Below are 22250 nucleotides of genomic sequence, written 5' to 3'. Positions count from 1 at the left end.
GTAGTTTTAGTTCTCTGTAGAGCGAGGCATCCTGTTCTTAACCTTCCCGTAATACGGTCCGATGGGAGGCTCTCCTTATGCACCTGGAGCATACAACACTTTCCGTAGATATCCTCCACTCTTGAAACATTAAATTTTTTTAATAGTTCGGTAGTTGAGAACAAGGATGGTTTATAAAGTATTATTTTAATGTTTTTTTTCTGTAGAACTTTTAAGGGTCTAAGATGTGTATGCACATTTTCTAATACGTTTAACTAGATCACTAATATGGTCTTTCCTTTCTTTAATTTTGGCAAAATGATTGCGACTATTATAGGTGTTAGCGGTTAAAATACTTTTTGCTAGAATATGTATAAGACCCACGAAATTAGTTCAAAACACGTAAAGTGGTTTGAATACTTAATCCTAAACAAAATCGATATAACACTTACAGATAAGAAAGGATTCAATATTATTAATTTGTGTATAATCGTTGAGTGAGTCAAGTCTCAAGTCGTAGCAACGTGAAATTGAGGATTTAAAAAAAATAACTATATTCGCTACACGTGGCGTTTTTCTTTTTATTAATATAAAGTCAGTATTTGAACACATCGATTACCTAATAAAAAAACACTCACCGAGACACGCTTTAACATCAGAGTAATAATTTTCTAGAGAAGCCCTTTAGCTCTGCTCTATTGCATAAAACAAAAGCGTTCCAAATTTTTGGATTGGTTTTGAGTTTAACTACAAACGTGGAGGCGATTGTCGTGTTTTGAACAAACGGTCTTCGATTTAGAATCAACATTTAAAAAGCCGTTTCTAGATCAACCGCGCTGTTTTCAAGACATTTTTTTTTTAGAATTTTACATTTTGAAATCGAACATTTCAACAGTACCTATCTAAGTCGTAGCGAGAATCAATATTTGAAATACAATTTCTAGATCAACAGCGCTGTTTTCAAGCCATAAATGAAAATTGAGTTTAACTCTATTCCGAGCTAGGCCAACTAAACGTTCTAGCATTTTTATAAAATTATGTAGCATGTACAACTTGCAGATCTTAGGTACTTTAAAATGCTTACTAATGGAAGGGTGAGTTGATTTTCATTTCAATGGGTTTAGTAATTGAAGTCACAAATTTAAATAAATTGCGTTTCAACTTTAGTATGCGGGAAATTTAAATATTAAAGCGGGTACATTTTATACATAAGCAACTGTCATTTATTACGATTCATGGCGATTAGTCCAATATTAAAATTAGAGTATCATAAAAAATCTAATCTAATAAGATGAATCGGTGTTGAAAGGAAGAGGAGAAAAAATATGTATATTTATTACCAGGGTACGTATTCTGATGGGAAGCTAAAATTTATCTTCAAATTAATCTCAACAAACCATCACGCCGTAGGGGTAGGCAGAAAAAATAGAACGCCATTTCACTATATCTTTGCATACAGACCTCGCTTCCTCTACATTCATACATCTTCTCATGCACGCACGCCGATTATTCCTACTCTTGACATGTCCATCTTCAAGTATTTGATGGACTTGATCGTGTCATGCCTTTCTCGGTCTTTCTCGTTTTCCGCATCCATCAACATTCGCATCGTAGATCCTTTTAACCGTTCTTTCGCTGTCCATTCGCTCTGCATGTCTAAACCAACGCAGCACCCCTTTCTTGATTCTGTCGATAATGCATGTCTCAGCCTTACACAGTTCACGGATCTCGACATTTGTGCACCTATCATGCATCGTTTTACCACATATTCGCCTGAGGGATCGCATCTCAACAGCATTTAACCTACTTTTATCATCATCATCACTCCCATACATTAGATTTGTGACATACTCTGGAACTCTGCTTGGAACCAATTGCCTTCAAACTTACGAATCATCGACAGTCCCAGTCAAGTCAGATCCCAACTAAAATCTCACTTCTTGAGATTATCAAACCCTCAATTTTAAATCAGAAAATACAATATGTCACTTTAGCATAGTTAGAATGTAAGTTTAAGTATACAATTGTAAAGCGCCAAATCAGCCACATATTATTCATAATCGCGGCCCAGAAGTAAATATTTGTATCTATTGAGTAGGGAAATACCTCGACAAAAAAACGTGTTATGCAATATTTATGGTTTATGTAGATGTTTCTTGATAAAACGCCATAGTTAAGAGGATATGCGGTGAAAAAGCACATTTTGGTGAATAGGTATTTAAACATAGTATGTCAGTCACTCTCTCGCAAATGCCTCCCCGATACTGTGTTAAAAAGAGGACTGTAATGAACCGATCTAGTTTTTTAAAATCAGAATATCATTTTCTGTATCGTATCGGTACCTTTTGCGTATTTCAAAAATGTGTTTTTTTTTTTTAGGCTTTTTTTTTTTTTTTTGTTTTTTTACAATAAAAATAAGTGATAAAACAGAGTATTCAAAAAATAAAGCATAATTACATAGCAATGAAATACATATTAAAAGTAAACAAAAAAATCCCACAAGGGCATGGCCTGTTCGTGGGTATACAAGAAAATGTTAATGAATTTTTACTCCTATAATAAATAATGGACAGTTATAATATTTTTGCGTAACATATTCTGTAAAAGATTATTTAATAATTTTTAAAAACACAAAAATATTCCTTATTCCAAAGTGCAACAAAATATATCATAGAAAAAAAACGTTCATATCTTTAGTTTGAATCCAGGATAGTGCATGTTTTTTAAAAGAAGGAAAATTTTGAGAGTTTGGAATCAATGAAATATTATCAGTAAAAAAAGAATTAAAATTTTTTGGGCCTATAAAATATACATGTCTCTGTGCGAGCCTCGTTTTACGATGTGCTATTTCTAAAACACGATTCCTTCTTTGACTTGATCTATTTGAATTACTTGTAAATAAATTTTGGTTCTTAAATATATATTTTAAACATTGAAAACTATATATTTGTCATAGGCCTAAAAGTTTAGCTTCTTTATCGTATTTGTATACCGTACGCCCGAAGGCGGCAGTTAAAACTACTCTGTAGTTCAATCACAAATAACTATCGCCGTGCTAATAAGCGACGTGATAACAATTTCTCACCATGGTTGTTTATCGTATTCGCGATCACAATGGAACATCCGTGACCACCTAATATTAAATGTCAAAATATTTACGTTTCGCGACGTATAGTCCTGCTGCGCAATCACATATTTGAATTTTACCGGTGTAAATATGGAAAATATTCCAAAACTACTATTTTCATTTAATTATTTATTATTTATAATGCCATTCATTGCATTTAGCCGGCGGTTGGCAAGCCAAATGTCAAGAAAAGCAGTCGCCAAGGTAATTGTAATTTAGTTTTCACCTTTTGTATTAGATACTAGATATTAGGTTTTATTTTTTATAGTGAACGCCAATTTTTCGCCAATTAACTGTATTTATTTTTAAGGAAAACTAAAAACAAAACGACACGAGCATTGACTTATGACTGCGATAACTTAAGCATGTTCATTATTGTTCATTGTGATGGCTCAAATTCTTACCATGTTTTCAAGCACGTCGATAGTTATTTGTGATTGAGCTACTGGATGGTCTTAGCTCCCATATGAAACAATTAGTGATAAAAAAAACATACGATAGGGCACACTAGAATATTTTCTTTGTAAACGTTGTCACGCACACATAATCAAAGGTTTATTACAGATTCAAATAGCCTATAAGTGACAAGAATTTAAATTTGTTGCAACAGAGGGAAAACATTTTTGAGAAGGAAATATGGGAGTCTAGGCATTTACGGGGCTTATGACCTGTCTTTGGCTGGTTTAAGTGGCCACTTTACACACTGTGTAACACTCATCATTTTGCCAATGTTTGAACATCCACATTTCTTCAACTTTTCCATCTATTGACTTTTGTGAAGTAAAAGAGCTGAAACCTTTATCATGCGGGTGAGATTCATCCGGCTGAACCAATTCACCTACTAGGCAACGCCTGAAAACAATTTTTCAATTTTTATACTTCTTCTTTTACCAGGTAGTAATTCAACAATGTTTGATTATGTCCAAATGCTTGCAGACTGGCTGGATTTTATCCCTAAGGAGGAGTTACTTCACAAAAGTGAACACATAGAAGAGTTGAGGAAATGTGGATGTTCAAACACAGGCAGAATGGTGAATGTTACACATTGTGTAAAATAGCCACTTGAACCAGCCAATGACAGGTCATAAGCCCTGTAAATGCCATGACTCCCATATTCCCTCCTCAAAAATGTTTTCCCTCTGTTGCAACAAATTTACATTTGAACAACTCCTTGGGGAGAAAATACAGCCAGTCTGCAAGCATTTGAACATACTCAAAACATTGTTGACAATAATTAAACTCGCCTATTATTGTATGAATACGTTACTTTCAGTTTATTTCAGTTCTGAAATTTACGAATATTATGAAGAGTAAATAATATGACGATATTTTCCGTTGGAAATGCCTATTTTATGAATGAGCATATTTCGAAGAAAGTTAATAACGTTGCTTACTCCAATACCTTGCTAATTCTTTTGTATAATTAGTGATTGTTAACAAGATGGCGCGCACCTTGATGACTGTTAGTCAATATTGACGAACGCATGAGAAACTTCAGCCCTATGCAAAATTGGATACAAAAAATGATTTCTTACGCGCGGTACAATATAGAGCATTATATTATTTATTTATTTTGACATAAACGGCTTAAATTCCCTTTAACATACATGTACATTAGGGTGGGCCAATATTTTTTTTTCCGAATTTTGAAATGAAAGGGGTCTAAATAGTTGCCTTTTGGATTACTTGCAATGCAAAAAATGTCAAAAAAAAATATTTGATACTACTTTTGGCCCTCTACCAGAGCTTTAAGTTTTTGAAAAAGTCGATTTTTGGAACTAAACCGGCTGTCGTTTTGTATTTAAGTAAGAAAAGCAGTCCAATTAAATTTTTAAATGTGCATCAAACCTTATTAAATAAGCATCTAAGGGCGTGAGTTGCACTTTGTTGTGTAATACATGGGTAGCATTTTTTTAATAAGCCATTGTTTTCATCAATATTAGCCAGGCGCTCGACGGAATCAGTTGTGCGGAGTGTAAACTTTTTGCGTTTCGGTAGTTTAAAAACGTGTTCGAATTTGTGATGTGATTAAATTATATCTTAACCAACAAAAAAATAATATTGTAAATATAGATGATTAACAAAATGTTCAGACAGTTATAAACTTCAAACCTCGGTTAAAGGCCAAAAGTAGTATGGAATATTTTTTTAAATATATTTTATGTTCAATGTGATCCAAAATGCAACTTTTTAGACCCCTTTCACTTTCATGTCTAACAAAATAAAAAACTTCATACATCATCGGCCCACTCCAATGTACATTGAACATAAATATGAAGAAAAAAGTACATATGTACATATATATATACATAATAAACATGTTAAAATTTTATAACTGTATCAATAGTAACAAGTAAATGCACATAAGTTACTTATATTAAGAAAATATATACATAAATATGAAAAAGCCAAAAAGAAAAACATTTTTAATCATAGAGAAAAGTTTAAGTATTATACTGCGAGAGAAAAAAAATCAGGCTCGTTTTATAACTATTAAGTCCAAAACCAAATATCATATATCAGTCTTATCCTCATACTCATTACCATATCTGTGGAGCCTGGGGATAGGCGAGTGCATGTGATAGTCGGTCCTAGAACTTGCAGAACAAAAAGGAGAGCTGTGGCGGGTATGTCGACCAAGGCCTAGATTATGATGGGAAGATAAAGACGTCGTACCTTCACCTTGACGGTATAGTTGAAGATAAATTCTCTCTAGCGATTACAAAGATATACTACCGACCCCCCACCTTCAAGTTTTGGGTAGGTACATCGATATGAAACAAGGGGAAGCGTACGTCACGGTACACATATCTACGTTCTAAAATGACATTGCTTCAGTATTACGTCATAGTTGAAGATAAAAGTCTCCCGACTGACTATCAAGGTACACTACCGATACCCCCACCATCAAGTTTTGATGCAAGTACATCGGTTTATACCGACGGGTCTAGAACCCCTTGATACGTTTATCTACGCATTAAAAGTGTCAAAAGTCTCCCGACTGACTATCAAGGTACACTACCGATACCCCCACCATCAAGTTTTGATGCAAGTACATCGGTTTATACCGACGGGTCTAGAACCCCTTGATACGTTTATCTACGCATTAAAAGTGTCAAAAATTTTGTTCCACCGAGCAATTTTTTAATTACGATTTATTTAAAAAATTTAATACATTCTGCAATCTACGGAGTTTTTTTTAAAAGAACTCACAGAAGCGGTAGTATCATACAGTCAATATAGTACAGGCAATTGGTAAAATAAACCAAAGTAGGGAACAAAATGCCGAACACTCTTCTAGTGGACCGGAAGGCCTGTTGACTGCTGCCAACAGGCCGGCTTCTTCTGAAGAGTTTTAAGTGGTTCCCTCGCCACATGAGCAAATGCTGAGAAGTTCCTGATTGGCTCACATTAGTATATCCTTCCTGATCGCAACAGTTTAGAAACATTTAAAGAAATTTAATTGCAGAAAAATCCTATTTTTGAAATACAGTATTGTTTGAATTAATGGAATAAGAGTAATTTTTGTCATTTTTTACGTATAGCAACACTCATATGTCAATTTGACAGTTGTTTAACGCCAAAAATTATAACTTACAGTCCATTAATCCTTTGGGAGCTCATATTGGTGTTTGTTGGCGTACTATCTGTTGTTTTTTTTTTTACATTTTCTCAATAAAGGACTAATTTTATTAATTACTTACATATTAAACAGTGTTTTTGAATTGGTTTAAATCATGGATATCACGCCGAGGCAAAGGGAAAAGATTATAACCTTAAATGAACATACATCAATGACTCAGAAGGAGATTGCAAATTCATGTTTTGTGAGTCAGGAAGCAGTCAGCAAGATTATTAAGCAGAAAAAAGAAACACGGTCAATTAAAGTAAAGATAATTGGGAAACGTGGAAGAAACCGGAAAACTGGTGTCTGAGATGAAATATCTTTAATCAGAAATAGTAAGTTAAACCTCAGAAAAACAAGTTACGAACTTCAACGAGATTTGGCAGCCACTGGGGCGATGATACATGACTCAACAGTACGAAAAAGACTCATTAAATCGGGAAGAAAAGCAATTCGACCACAGAAGAAACAATTCCTAAGGGCACGTATGATAAAGCAAAGGCTCATTTGGGCTAGAAAATATACCAAATGAACTGTAGAAGACTGGAAGAAGGTGCTGTTTTCAGATGAGACCCACTTTCTCGTGCAGGGATATCGCTCAAAATTTGTCAGAAAAAATGCGGATGAAAAACTTACTGTTGCTCATACTCATACTCTTACTTACCAAACAGTTAAATATCCTGTGAATATGTTTTGGGGCTGCTTTTCGTAAATCGGGGACCGGATCTTTGATACCAATAGAAGGAATGATGAATAGCCTAAAATATAAAGCTCTATTGGAGCAGCACTTGAGTACAAAACTGAGTTAATGTTGTCCTAATGGTGAGGCTGTATTTCAACAGGACTCAGCTCCTTGCCACGTATCGTAGTTAATACTTAAGTATTTCAATAATAAAAAGATAACCCTTTTAGACTGGCCTGGAAATTCACCTGACCTTAACCCTTTAGAAAATTTGTGGGCGATTTGTAAATCTAGGATACGAAAATTGGACTGCACCACCAAGATAAAGATAATAGAAGCTGTTATTCAGATTCGGTTTCGAGATAGCAGAATAAAAGAAAATTGCCGAAGTTTAATTGATTCCATACCAAAACGTGTTCAGGCTATAGAAGAAAAAGTAGGACATACATCCTATTAAATACAAAATATTTTATTGTATAAACCTTGCATATTGTAAGCAAGGTAAAAAATAATGTAACTCCCATATAATTATTTTTTTTAATCCACGTAGTTTACCGAGATTAATAGCTGTTACAACAGAGATGGAAAACTACTGCAGTGTTACACTGCTCACGCCCGGCCCTGGTTTTTATTGTTATATTTTATTGTTCTAACTAGCCATTAATTGGCGCTAATCAAGAGACAAAACGTATTTTAGATTCGACGTATTGTATCTCAGTAACAAAACATGCACTACCGCCGCGCGTCGGCCGATTACATTACAATGACATTATATTATATTATATTATTATTGTAATTCAAATCACTTTTAATCATTATTATACATATTTAGTGACCTTAGCAATGTTAATCATATTTCATTGTCAAATATGAAAACTATTTATTTATTTGTTATTTACAGTATATACAATACTTCTACCGTCACACCATTTGGTGGATGGACCACCACACACGTCTGTCCTGACTCCTGACAAACATTCCTAGCTTCTTCCACGCGCGCTTCGGTTGTTTGCTTTTAATATGACCAGACTTTTTATTTGAAAATTTATTTATAAACCCTTACGGATTTTAAATTCATTTTACAAAAATAATATAAACATTTTTCATTCATACTCTGTTGTTCAAAATAATATTTTTTACATCTTTTGAAAAGTTTGTCTGAGTCTTTTGTTTAGTTTTGCCTGGTAGTTTATTGTATAATTTCAGTCCCTGGTTCAATAGTCTCGACTGTCCTTGTCCTGTCCTTTTAGAAAGTTATGTATGATATTTTTCTGATATTCTCGTATTATGTCCACGTTGACTACAATTTTTTACAAGTTTTAGTTCTTCGTCTACAATTACATTAGTGGCTAATTTATGGATTAATTTTAATGATTCTAGTTGAAAGAGTTCAGTTATATTTAATTGCTTAGTTTGTTTAAAAAGTTCTCTAGTTGCAGTTTGACAGGGAAGGTACTAACTTTAATATTTTATTTTGTCGTCTTTGTAGTCTGTTTATGTCATTTTTATTTCCTGTTCCCACAGAATTTGCAAATAACATATTTTAGTTTTTACATAGGCTTCATACATTAGAATTTTTTCCGTTTTTGGAACAACGTTTTTGATTTTTATAAAAAGACTCGATAAATGTCGCCACTTTGCTAATTAAATTGTTGATATGAATTGTCCATGTCAATTGTCTGTCTATTGTTAGTCCTAAGTATTTAACATGTTCAATTTTAGTAAGTCGTTCATTGTTTATGTAAGCATCGACTTAATGACATTTTTGATATTTTGATTTATGCCACGACTTTTTTGGTCATTCGTAACTAGGGAATCCAATTAGGGATCAGTGATGCGGGGCTACGCATGCGGGATCCACGGGATTTGCGGGACTGAAATAAAAATGGGATTTGAAAAAAAATGAGCGCACACGTCTTTTTAAATGTTAATTCGTCTCGGTCCCGGCCTCATTAATAGGTAATTAAACAACTTTCTTGATGGAACTCATGATTTTGTATCCCTATAGCGTATTACTAAACCGATAAAATGATAGGCTTTGTATAGACAATCATCGTTTTTTTCGTTTTCGGCATTAGTTTCTTAAGATAACTTTGTTGTATTGACAGAATATTACAGAGTATTAATAATGATAGATTTGCATTATACTTCTATTTAAATTCGTTAGTTGAAAACTTTGCGTTGCCTACTAAGCAATACAGCATTTTTGTTTGATTGAATGATAAAAATCGATCACTATAGTCCTTAAAATATGGCTTGATTAGAATGACAGCTGTCAAACTAATTTCATTAGTGATTGGATATAACTGATCACTGATCAAATCGATTTTATCGGTTATTCCATGCAATCATGAAACTCTGTTTCCGAAAATCGATTAAAAAAAACGCAAAACAAGCCTTTTACAGTGTGTTTAACACAATTATTCTCCAAAAAAAAGATATTTATACTTTTGACATGAATTATTTTTTCGATCTATTTACATTGATTAATTTCTCCCATCTCTAACGTTTTTGCAAAATGATGTAACCTTCTAAGAACGTAATTAATAATTAGGTTTATTTGAGTTTTTTTTTAGTTTTAAAGCTGATTTTATATATTAATGTTGATTTATGTGTCAAGCATTGTATTAAAAAAATAAATTAACACGCCAGATACGATGATTTTTCATGATGATTTTGATAAATAACTCCTTTGACGTTACTTCAAAGTTATGTCGTCACTTTTTCTGACAAATGGCATTCTAATCAAGCTATATTTTAAGGACTATAAATCGATTTACACATTTCAATCATATTAGTATATTTCAGAAAAGGTAATGTAGAAGTCTAGGCATCTACAGGGCTTATGACTTGTCATTGGCTGATTTAAGTGGCCACTTTACACACTGTGTTGATAAATTCACCTGGTCCATGAAGAAGTATAAGATAGAAATTGAAAAAATAAAATTTTCAGGCGTTGCCTAGTATGCAGGTGAAATAATTCAATTAGACGAATCTCACCTGCATAAATAAAGGTTTCAGCTCTTTAACTTCACAAACATCAACAGATGAAAGAATTGAAAGAATATAGATGTTCAAATATGGGTAGAATGGTGAATGTTACACAGTGTGTAAAGTGGCCACTTAAATCAGCCAATGATAGGTCATAAGCCCTGTAGATGTCTAGACTTCTATATTACCTTTTCTGAAATATTCTTCATATCTGTTGTAATATGTTAATATTAGTATATTTATGTGCGATACGCACATCCGAATCCGAAGGTGATCAATGTCAAGTTACGCTGTGACCCGTGACAGGGGATTCCCCACGCCACGAGTATAATTTTATTATTTCTTCGGAAACACTTTAAAAAACAACCGCGAATCAGGTTTTGTTAAATTTCCATTGAAAACAAACGTAAAAATGGCATTTTTTTAATAAAACAATGCTATTTAAAACCGGTATTTCTTATGTATCTACTCTCACTGCCTCCACCTTCCATGGAACCATTTCTCTACAATACCGCAGAGTGTGTGCGGACCAACTACTGGTTTACAAAATTATGACAGGAATGGTTGACTGTACAGAGCTGCTCGGTTTAATAACAATACATGTGCCAGCCAGGATTTGTAGACGGTACCACCTGTTTCATGTACCAATAAGTAAAACATCGTATGTTAAAAATGCTTTTTTTCGTAGAACTTTTTCAATGTACAATACAAAATTTAAAAATATAGATTACACAAACATCACTCTGTCATATTTAAAATTTACACTAAAAATGTATTATGTAACTTAGTAGACATTATAATAATAAATATGTACATCTACCCTCCCCTCCTTATCCTCTCTTCAAGCATTTTTGTCCTTATCCCGCCCAATTTACAGTAACTTAATGTTCTTAAAATTAATATTTAAAAAATCTTTGATTATTGAGTACATGAAAATAACATTTTTAGATGCATAAATTGTATGTATTTTTTTGATATGTAATATATTTTCTTTACTAACTTTGTATACTATGTGGAAATCTGTTATTAGTTCTGAGTTTATACACTATATCTGTTTGTTTACTAAAAATATGTATGTAGAACTGTTGATTTCCCTAATAAAATAAAATAAATAAAATAAAATAAAATAAAAGCGCCATCATTCATATGTTCGTTTCGAACGACCTCAATGATTTTTTTGACACTTTATGTATTTACTTGATAAGTACAAAAGAATATAGTTTGATACTTAAGTTATTTATACAGGGTGTTCTTTAAACCCTATCACATCCGAAACAATGGTTGCTTACTTCTGCAGAGGAGAAGCGAGGAGAGCGCGGCACGCATTTTTGGCGTATCAGACTTCCCCTCCCCCCCTCCTAGTTTCTCCCCTGCAGAAGCCTTGCAGAAGTCAACTATCCTAAGGAAGTCAAAATAAACATATTTTTTATGTATCAGCGCCATGATTTTTTATTATTTTTTTTATTTTGAAATAACTCCGCTCGTGATGTCATGAGTTCTCGTTGGTGAGTTCTGCTGATTGGTGCGTTGGTTTCCCCGAAACCGGAAATTAATCTCAACACTATCATTGGTTGATTCGTAAGAACTTGTGACGTGGATCAACGTAGTACATTTATATTTAACAATGTTTTGAATATGTGGAAATGTCTGCAGACAGGCTGGATTTCAATAGGGAGGAAAAACATTCAAAGCATTGTTGAATTAAAAAACTGGTATTAGAAGATGTATAAAAATCGGAAAATTGTTTTCAGCGTTGCCTAGCAGGTGAATTGGTTTAGCGGGATGAATCTCATCCGCATGATAAAGGCTTATGCTCCTTTACCTCCCAAAAGTCAACAGATGGAAGAGTTGAAGATATGTGGACGTTTCAACATGGGCATAATTGTGAATGGTACACAGTGTGTAAAGTGGCCACTTAAATCAGCCAATGACAGGTCATAAGTCCTATAAATGCCCAGACTTCCATATTCCCTTCTCAAAAATGTTTTCCCTCTCTGTTGAAATAAATTTTAACATGTATGATTTTGGTTTGGTCACGTAGAACGAATGGACGACGAGAGAATGGTAAAACAAGTATATATGGCAAAAATGAACGGCAACGTTAGACGAGGACGACCAAGGAAGACGTGGCATGATCAGATAAACCAAAATCTTAAGTCTGGTCGTGTCAAAAGCAGACAGAACCGAAGGGCATGTATGACAAGATGTATGAATGTGGAAGAGGCTAGGATTGTACGCCAGGATAGACGTGTGTGGCGGTCCATTCTCTCTGCCTACCCCTACGGGGAAATGGCGTGATGGTAGTGGTAGTAGTAGTAGTAGTAGAAGTGTATGATTTTTATTTAGAAACTTCGCTGGTCTGTCTTTAAACCGTATCTTTTTTGTGTATTGTCATTATCGACTGTTTGCTTTTGTAAAAAAAAAAATATAAATAAAAAAAATCTCATTTTTATGAACTCAGCAAACGACTTCACTTGTAGGAGTTTATTTAGCAAGTAAATTGTAATATTCTGTTAGGTACAGAAATTCCGTAATACGAATGGAACGATATGAAAGTATGTCATGAAAACATTCAATTAAGAATCAAGGGAAGATAATAATTGGAAGCGACTCGCGTGACTTAATTAAAGGAACGTTAGTAGTTAGTATTATTTGTGATCATATTCATTTCTAAAGTCAGTGTCAGTAGTCGGTGAGCCTCGCGCTCAACGTTTGAAATATTCATAATACTGACGTATATTTGGTACACAAAAAGTTTACAATCTACGCTAATACGGTAGATTTACCGATGCCGGGAGTGATCTACTGTTTAGTAAATAACAGCATTTATCGATATATAGATTACCTTTCTTTCCTATCCTTCCTTGGCCCATCATTATGGTACCTACCTCAAATCAAGGTAGAAGAAATACAAAAATAGAACATTTGGATTTGGAACAAAACAAAACAACATTTTGACATTACAAAAGATTGCATAAAAAATATTGGATTCGTCGCGCGTCGTTATTATTATTATTATTATGGATAACTTATATAGCGCCATTTTCGTAATAAAATACCTCAAGGGCGCTTTACATGGTGATTCTATTGTTAAGTTAATTTAATTGAAGCTTTTAAATTTGTAATTTAATTAAAATAATTTATTTTGTTGTCACGTGCTACGGATTTATTCAAATGATTTAGTTGTATTGATTTGAGTTGTAAAAGTTATCATAAATCGTTACATGGTTCCTAGTGAATTTCATCATCCAGAATGCCGAAAATTAAAGAACATCCTCATAGTATCAAAGGTAGGTCCATTTCCGTGTTCCTTTCATTTCTTTAAATATTTCCAACCTTTTACAAAACTTAATGAAATTCGTTTTTTTGCTACAGTCCGTTTTTTGCTAACATCGCATTTCGACAGCATTCAAGCTACTTTCATCACTATTATTCCAATTCCAAACTTCGCTCCCATACATTAGGGTCGGCACCAGAACGTTGTTAACGGATAATTTTGCCTCCGGCGACAAAAATCTGTTGGCCAATGTAGATTTCAGTGCATTGTTCCCGGCACTCACACTCCTTTCAATATCTTTCTCAGCCTTTCCATCCCTAGTAAACAAACAACTTTCCAGATACACAAATTCTTCCACCTGATTTAGAATATCTCGGTTCACACTGATCTCACATTTAGTTATACTTTCATCGCTTTCAAAAACCATTACTTTCGATTTATCAACGTTCATAAGCAAATCGATTTTCTTGCATACATTGTAGATCTTTGTTACCAAGATTGTATACTCGTATATCTTTATATATGTAATTCTTCTCTACGTGTGATGTCACTGAACCCTTCATAACGGCTTAACCGATTTACGTGCGGTTTTCAGCGAATTGTAGATCTTTGCCCTGCTTTTGTTCACAGATATTAAATTTTTTAATTAAATCTCTATAAAAAAATTTAGAAACATAAAAAAAAAATGGAAGGATGTTGTTTTTTTGGTGTTTAAAATAGGTTTGTTTTTTAATGTTTAAAAAAACATTCATTTTCATTTATCCCAATCAGATTCTTTCTTTAAATTCTTTATGATTTCTTCACATTTATTTCGTTTTACTGGATTTTTGGTAATACGAAAATAAAATTAGCTGACATAAAATACATTTTTGAAAATCGCATTTATGAATTAAGTGCAGACAAGGGCCGAGTTTGAAATTTGCAAAAATAATTCTATATTTGAAAATGAATTATTTTATGTTTTGGAATTCAATCATAAGCAAGTACCTAGGTACCTACTTAAATTCAATATTTGAATATTCATAATTTTTAGTTTTGGAATTTAATCATAAACAAGTACCTGGGTACCTACTTATCAATGAAAAGTATTTTTCTAAGGTTATAGCAGGCAAGCCAACGTTCGGGCAGGACAACGTCTTTCGGGTCCGCTAGTTGCATAATAAAATCCAATAATATCGTTTTGGAAAATTTTTAACATTCAATGATTTTAGAACGAAGTCTTCAATTGACTGCAGAAGCACATCAGTAAAAACATCACCGAATTTAAAATGCCCGGTCTTATCGGGACGCCTTTTATGTGACTGTGTCATACATAATAATATTATTATTATTTATAACACCCTCATCAATGTCAAGAAATGTTCTAAGAAAGATTTGACTATCATTATTATACCTCGTATTATTTGATCAATGACTAAATAAACATGGCCACTTGTTGTCATTTGTCATTCTTTCTTCATTGTTTACCTACCGATATATTTTATCTCAAAATAAATGTATTTATGGAACCTACTTATTACCTTAATACATGTATATTTTTTTTATTTATTTCGAATACAAACAGATGTACAGGTTTAATTAATATTTTTAAAAAAACTATTTAAAATGTATACATAGTAGGGCCTGCCATCCGATTATATGTATTCACTAAATAATACTGTAATAAAGCGACGACGGCTTGAAGTTTAAACTACATAAATAATAAACATATATATATATATAGATATTAGATATATAGTTGGATAATTAATACAGCGCCATTTTTTGTGAAAATCACCTCAAGGGCGCTGTACAATTCATAAGTATCCCTGCACGTCTTGCAGCTACAGAGCGCATGGACGGTAAGTAATCTAGCCCCCATTTACATGTTTTAATTTGACAATAAAGTAAAGTGTTTGAATGATATTAAAATAAAAACATAAAAAAACACATTTTTCAAAATAGAAGTTAGATTATAACAAATCTTGCAGCTACAGAGCGCATGGACTGTTGAAATTCTAGACCCCATTTACAAAATTTATGGTAATTTATGGTATCAACTAAATAAAATAAAAGCTAGGACAAAAAAAATTAAAATTACTACCTCAAGACATGATTCGGTCTATCTTAGTGAATTTTTAAAACTATAAAGACTTACACCAAAAAAGTCCAGATCTTGTCTCGAGTTTACAATACGACACAATCGGGACATTGGTGCATGCAAGCCATAGTTTGTGCTGTGTTGATCGAGGAACAGTACATTATTATTTCGCATATACAGGGTGTTCTTTGAACCCTGTCACATCCGAAACCACGATAATCAGTATGGGCAGGAAGACATATAAGCATATTTAAAAAAAATATTTAGATCGCAGAAAATAAAAAAAATATATATATTTAAAAAACAAATGGTTGCTTACTTCTGCGTGGGAGAAGCGAGGGGGGCGTGGCCATGTGGTTAACGGTGTATCAGACTCCCCCCTCCCTCTCCTTGCAGAAGTAAGCAACCATTTGTTTTGTCGCTGCTGTCTTCATTATTATCCATATACGTATACGTGTATATTATCACTGTCATACGTATTATTATATAACTTTTCTGCATTCCATTTTTCGACATATATAAATTTTTATTATTTATATTTTTCTATTATAATTTTTATTATTTATATTTTTGTATTATTATTTTGTATATTGTTTTAATTATTTTGTATATTGTTTTGATTATTTTGTATATTGTTTTGATTATTTTGTATATTGTTTTGATTATTTTGTATATTGCTTTGATTATTTTGTATATTGTTTTGATTATTTTGTATATTGTTTTGATTATTTTGTATATTGTTTTGATTATTTTGTATATTGTTTTAATATGTTAATAAATATTTTTGATTTATATATCGAAGAGTCCCGACTTAACACGGAATTTTCTAACAAGTCGGGACATAAAAAACGTCTATGATATTTAAAAAAAAAAAAAAAGAAAAAATCAACATCTTGTATATTTTTTTGTAAGTTTTGATTTGTGTAAGTTTTGCGAACGCGCCAGCTCTAGTTAAGCGACCAGTTTTTGCGTATATAAAATTTACCAATAATTTTCATTTTGATCACTCAATAATCAATTTTACAAGTTTTATAAAAATTCTCAAGGCACGGTAAAATTAGGGTGGATTGACTTAAATTATATCTGTACCTTAGAGGAAAAACCACGGAAGTCACATTGAACGAGAAATGTTCAGGAAACCAGATTTTGTGACTGCGATTTCCAAAACATCATAACGTTTAAACCAAATGGAATCATTTCAACCTATAAAGAACTTTCAATGTAAATTTGTTGCAACAGAGAGGGAAAACATTCTTGAGAAGGGAATATGGAAGTCTAGGCATTTACGGGGCTTATGACCTGTCATTGGCTGGTTTAAGTGGCCACTTTACACACCGTGTAACATTCACCATTCTGCCTATGTTTGCAAACAAACCATCACGCCGTTTCCCCGTAGGGAAAGGCAGAGAGCATAGAACGCCATATCACTCTATCTTTGCATACATACCTCGCTTCCTCTACATTCATAAATCTTCTACCCTACTCTTGACATGTCCAGCTTTAAGTATTTGACGGACTTGATCGTGCCATGTCTTTCTCGGTCTTCCTCGTTTTCGTCATCCATCAACATTCGCATCGTAGATCCATTTAGCCGTTCTTTTGCTACGCCTATGTTTGAACATCCATAAATTTTTCCCTCTTTGTTGCGACAAATTTGGATATAAATAATTACCTAGGGAGGAAATCCAGCGTTTCTACAAACATTTAGACATACTAAAAACATTGTTGATTTAACTGACTGGTAGGTATAAGAAGTATATAAATTGAAAAAAAAAAAATCAGGCGTTGTCTAGTCGGTGAAATGGTTCAGCCGGATGAATCTCACCCACGTGATAAAGGTTTCAGCTCTTCCATTTCATTTCATTTATTTATTCAGATATTTAGAACATTACAGAAAAAAGACCCAATTCATTCTAAATACAATAATAGATCACAAATTACAGTAGATAATTATGTTATTAAAATAATATAACAAAATGTAAAAAGAAAAATTAAATGTTAGAAAGTGCTTTCCTAAGGGAAGGCCCACTGTCGTAAAATATGTCGACATCCGAGGCGATGCGATTAAGTAGCAAGATTGCTCTACCAACCGGCATAACCATTGGCAGGTTGGTTCTGCATCGCGGTAGGTAAAACAATCGATGCTGTCTTTGTCGAAGATAGTTATATGGTACGAACAGACCTACATCCATCAGAATTTCTGAGTTATGTATGCGACCACCGATCACCTGGAAAAAGTGAACACCCAAATGAACGTCCCTCCTCCTCCATAATGACTGATAGCCTAGCATTCCCAGTAAAAAGTCGGTTGGGAAGAGCCAAGGATAATATCCACACTCTTTAAGGTACAGATAGCGCAGAAATTTTTTCTGCACTCTCTCCACCATCAAAGAGTATCGAGTCTCATGTGGCGACCAAATAATGGAACTAAACTCCAAACGACTTCTTACCAAGGAATTATACAATGTCCTCATAATCTGAGTGTTAGAAAAGATCTTGGCATTTCTAAGAACAAAACCAAGCATTTTAAGGGAGTCATTACATAGATTAACTATATGAAGATTAAAAGATAACTGAGCATCAAACAACACCCCGAGATCTCTGGACGTTGAAACCCTTTCAAGTCTTACTCCGTCCATGAGATAACGATAGTATATTGTTTTGGATGCTCTTGTGTATGCCACAATGGTCAACAGATGGAAGAGTTGAGGAAATGTGGATGTTTAAACGAAGGCATAATGATGAATGTTGAACAGTGTGTAAAGTGGCCACTTAAACCAACCAATGACAGGTCATAATTCTGTAAATGTCTAGACTTCCATATTCCCTTCTCAAAAATGTTTTTCCTCTCTGTTGCAACAAACTTAGATCTAAATAACTCCCTAGGGAAAAAATCCAACTTGTCTACAAACATTTGGACGTACTCAAAACATTGTTGAAATTAACAGTCTTTTTGCTGCTGGTTTTTTTCGGTCTCTGTAAAAACAGTGATTTCAATTTCATTGAAGGAATTCAGTGGTTATTAAAAATTTATTAAGACTATTAAACTTAGCCAAAAAAAATATTTTTATGTATTGTAAAAAAAATGTGTATTTTTCTAGCATCAGGAAAAAAACAAATTTACAAGTTTTAGCAGCAAAAGTGGAATAATACTAGTTTTTAAACAATTCATACCTTTAAAAATCCCGGCTAATCCTTTTTTAACGTCACTGTATTTAAGAGTTAACGGTAATTATAAAGATGCACTTTAACTGAGATGTATTATTAAAGTTTAGAAGAAAACGGAATAGGAGCAAAAAGCGCGAGGCGATTATACTGCCGCACTACGAAGTCTTTCAAAACTAGCGAACCCGGCCGAGGTTCAACTGAAACTGAAGAATAGTGAGAGACGTGAGGACTGAGGACTGCGCAAAAGCTAATTCGGTTATAATAATCGAATAGTTAGGATAAAAAATTTTAAACAGATGTCACTCATTCGATAAATAGTCACAAATAAAAAAAACTGAATTTTCGTGAGAGTCTAAAAACGAAATAAACGCTTTATCTTAAAACCATGTATTCTATAAATTACAAGTTTTATAGTTTTTCTTTTAACCCTTTAAAGTTTACAGCAATACCGATGAGTCTGATACATTTAGATTTGTCTTTAAAAATGCCATTAGATTTTTTTACAGCAAATCTCGATTGAATATGGTGGCTTCTGCCATGTAGTGGTCAAGGCACTTGACTCGCGCACGGAAGGTTCTGGGTTCGTTTCTCGGTGAGAACACAAAAATTCAATGTGATTTTTCTAAAGCCTGGATTTTCTGCGCTGTAATTCACTATTGTAATTAGGCCTCCTGGTCTGTTGTGGTGCAAAAAAAGTTGATACTGTTTGAGAACGGTGGCGTTCAAATAAGTGTGTTTATACAGCCATCAAGCGTGTAAATCGTAAAGCTAGAATTATGTTGATTTTTCTGCTGAAGGTTTTAAAAATGATTTTCTGATTTATTCTGTATACTGTAATTGAAAATCGTTTTTTTTAGCTACGATTTGTTTTATTGGAAGTGCAATATTTTAAATATCATTTCGCTGTAAGTTAAATAGTAATTGAAATTAAAATTCCATGATAAATAAATGTAGGAACTTTGTCTTTATTGTCATACTTTGTGGGCCTGTTCAATGCATTTTATTTAAAAACCCTTTTAAAATCCCAGATAAAATACTTTAAATGCATTAAAACACATTTCAAGTAATTAAATTTTCACTGTTAATGTGGAATATTTCGAAACGCTAATGCCACACGTTTATATACATTTTTTTTTGTAATTTTTGTCTCCCATCAGTTTTTAAATGTTTCTTAAAATACATTAATTTATTTGTGTTCAGATATTATATAATGTAAGTACGGAGACAAATCAAATGGAGTAAGTTCGTCTATATTAATAGACGTACCTCATAAATAAAAATCAGGAGATTGTGTTGTTTGCAGATAATACCTACATTGATTCTATTCAAAGTTAAAGGGCTATTGACGACACAGACAATGCGCTCTATCCATGGTGTTGAATTGGTTTGATTCCAACAATTTATCATTAAAAGAAAAATAGACTATTTAGTCTGTCATTTACAAGTCGCAAATCTTATACAAATGTATGAAAAACAAACTATGTTTAATGTAAACCTTAAAGACAAGGAACATGATCTTTTTGATACTAATATTATAGTTTTAGGCATAAACATATATTCTAATCTTCACATATAGCTGGTTTATTTAACATACTTAGTTCTGCAGTCTGCAGCTGTTAAAAAGATTCGACAGTTTACTGATGTAGAAACAGCTAGGTTGGTTCATTTAAGATATTTCCACGTTTGAAATGTTGGAGAAATAATTTCTGTTTTTGCGCTGCAAAAGAGGGCTGTTCGAGAAATTTACAATATGAACCCCAGAGATTAATTTAGAAATGCATCCAAAGAAATCTATACATTTCAAGATATTTATGAAAACTTGATGCATGTACACAAACATTTTGATGATTTTAAAAGAAACAGAGATTTCCATAGGTTTGACACAAAAAATAAAGATAAACTAGCCAACTTAAAAAAAATTATATATACTTGCCTCAAACTGCATACAATTGTATAACAAGCTACCACTTAAAATTTAGGCTTTTCCAAAAAAGAAAATAAAAAATGTTGACAAGCACAGGCTGTTTGAAAAGAGCTACTATAGAGTCGAAGAATATTTGCAAGACAAGATAGCTTGGCATTCGATTCGTGTTTATTGATTTTAGTTTATTGATTTAAATTTATTTGGTTGTTGAGTTTAATTTACTAATTGATTAATTATATTATATACGTTGTAATTTATTGACGTTTATAAGTGATCCAATGAATCCTTCGTAAAGAATATACCCAACTAAACTACACAAAATTTGAGCTAGATGCGCGTCGGTTTAATTAGTAAAAAAAATAAAAATTTAAGATGAGATGCGAAACTGTGTAAGTATACAACATATGTAACGTCAGCGGCCGACTAGATTGTGTCTTGGGTCTTATGGATATCAACAGTAATACAGAGAATATTAAAGGAAAAACGTGAAATAAAACCAGTAATAGATATCTACAAATATACAGTAAATGCTAACACCCATATAATGTGTTTATGTGTTTGCATGAGAGGGTGTGACAATGTGTGTAATGGGAATAAATGTTGTGTACATAAAAAGCTTAATTATAGCTCGACATGATCAATCTTATATATATCCTCATAACCAGTTATGAAATATTCGGTTGCATTTACCAATAATGTATGCGCATCGCTAGCGAACGTCAAACTTTTTATATAAAAGACGAAACTGACTAACTATAGAAAAAATGTTTGTTTAATCAAAAGGACGTGTATTTTTTTAGGGCCCAAGATAGGTCTGCGTGGGGCAAATATCGAATTATTTAATATACTATTTAAATCATCCAGTGGAGATTAGAAATTAGAATGCCTCGCAGTCAGAGCTTTTGTTTTTTTTAAAAATCGGAGTTGCTTATTTTTTGCCTCGCTTATTATTTACAAGGCGTATATTAGCTGCAAAAGGTATTTCCTTCTAAAACTCTGACTATAGTGTGAGGATCCGGTGGGATAATCGGCTGTGGCCTTGCTAAGGAACTTCTCCGCATTTGCTTTAAGAAGAGGAAACCACAGAAAACTCATTCAGGAGAAGGCGGACTATTGACAGACGTCAACAGACCTCCCGTTCCATTTGAGAATGTTCGGCATTTTGTGCCTTTTTATTTAACCTTTACTGTTATTTGTTATTACCATCTATGATATTGCCTCACGCGAAAAGTCTTTAAGACTTATTACTGTTAGGTACGATATAAAAGGTCTTCATCCAGACTTTTACATCGGGACTCTAGCTGCATTTGCTCTAAGCTGAAAATGGGACAATGCATCAACAAATGAGGGACATCTTGGGCAGTGGTGTAGTCGGGCCGGAGCGACGCCCCGGCACT

At 33.2% G+C, this 22250-nt stretch overlaps 1 protein-coding gene across 1 annotated transcript in view; it reads right to left on the bottom strand.

Annotated features, from left to right (window-relative positions):
• The window catches only part of Tre1 (Trapped in endoderm 1), a 73654-nt gene extending 54520 nt beyond the window's left edge, over positions 1-19134 (bottom strand). Inside the window, exon 1 of the mRNA XM_088240638.1 lies at positions 18936-19134. The gene's annotated coding sequence lies outside the window, so the exon portion shown is untranslated. The remainder of the gene's footprint in view (positions 1-18935) is intronic.
• Between the last annotated feature and the right edge of the window lie 3116 nt (positions 19135-22250).

Source organism: Micrasema longulum, unplaced genomic scaffold (genome assembly GCF_059751315.1).
Source record: "Micrasema longulum isolate JH-2025_06_02 unplaced genomic scaffold, ASM5975131v1 h1tg000126l, whole genome shotgun sequence".
Taxonomy (NCBI): Eukaryota; Metazoa; Arthropoda; class Insecta; order Trichoptera; family Brachycentridae; genus Micrasema; species Micrasema longulum.
Note: the sequence above shows the minus strand (reverse complement) of the source record. Positions and strands in the feature narration are given on the sequence as shown.